General features: G+C 37.2%; 1 protein-coding gene across 1 annotated transcript in view; it reads left to right on the top strand.

The window, feature by feature from the left end:
- Positions 1 to 836, top strand: part of LOC100180811 (DCN1-like protein 1) — a 9,899-nt gene that overhangs the window by 2,653 nt on the left and 6,410 nt on the right. The window lies entirely within an intron of this gene.

Genomic DNA, 836 nt, shown 5'->3' on the forward strand with positions numbered 1-836 from the left:
TGAGTCAACTTGCAGTCAGACCACATTTTTTCCTTAGTAAAATTTACATTGTTAATTTTAAATATCTCTTTTTTAGGCCTGTAACCCTTAATCTTACTATCGCTAAACCAAGTCTTTACTGGGGTCGCAACTGGCTCTATAACCATTGGTATAATGGCTTGCACCATTGGGGCCATCGTTGGGGGCACTTCTGGGGTCACTGGACTCACTGGAGACCGTGGAGTCACTGGGGTGGACATGGATGGTGGCACCATCGGCACCCACTGTGGTGCCATCGACATCGACTGTTGGCAACTAGAGATGAAGTCAAGGACGAAGTTGAAACTGGTAAGAAGTAATTGTATAAGAAGTTATTTTTGTTTATGCTCGTATTTATAGATATAAATGATGCTGATAATGTCGATATGCCAGTACCTGAGATGTCTGATTACGATGACAGTTATCCCAGACGATCCAATGACGATGACAGGAACGAATAACATCAACCCGATAACGACTTTTCAGTAAAATTTAAACAAGTTAATTAAATTAAAATAAAAATCAACAAATCAAACTTTGTGTCCATTAATCGCACCGAATTTAACATATTTAACGTTTTTGGATATAGTAGGGTGGGGGAAGATGGGACACTTTGTCAGACGAGACTTTTTTAATTTTCTTTTTACGGACCCCCATTTACTGATAATCAGGAAAATAAGGTTACAGAATTGTTCGACAGTATTATCACGACTTTATAAAACGCTCGTCAAAGCTAGATATACTGTTTTTAAATATTAAAAAATATATGTAAAATAGAAACAGTATACTTTGCAACAGGTCAAAAAAATTGACAACAG

This window comes from Ciona intestinalis, unplaced genomic scaffold, assembly GCF_000224145.3.
Source record: "Ciona intestinalis unplaced genomic scaffold, KH HT000171.2, whole genome shotgun sequence".
NCBI lineage: Eukaryota > Metazoa > Chordata > Ascidiacea > Phlebobranchia > Cionidae > Ciona > Ciona intestinalis.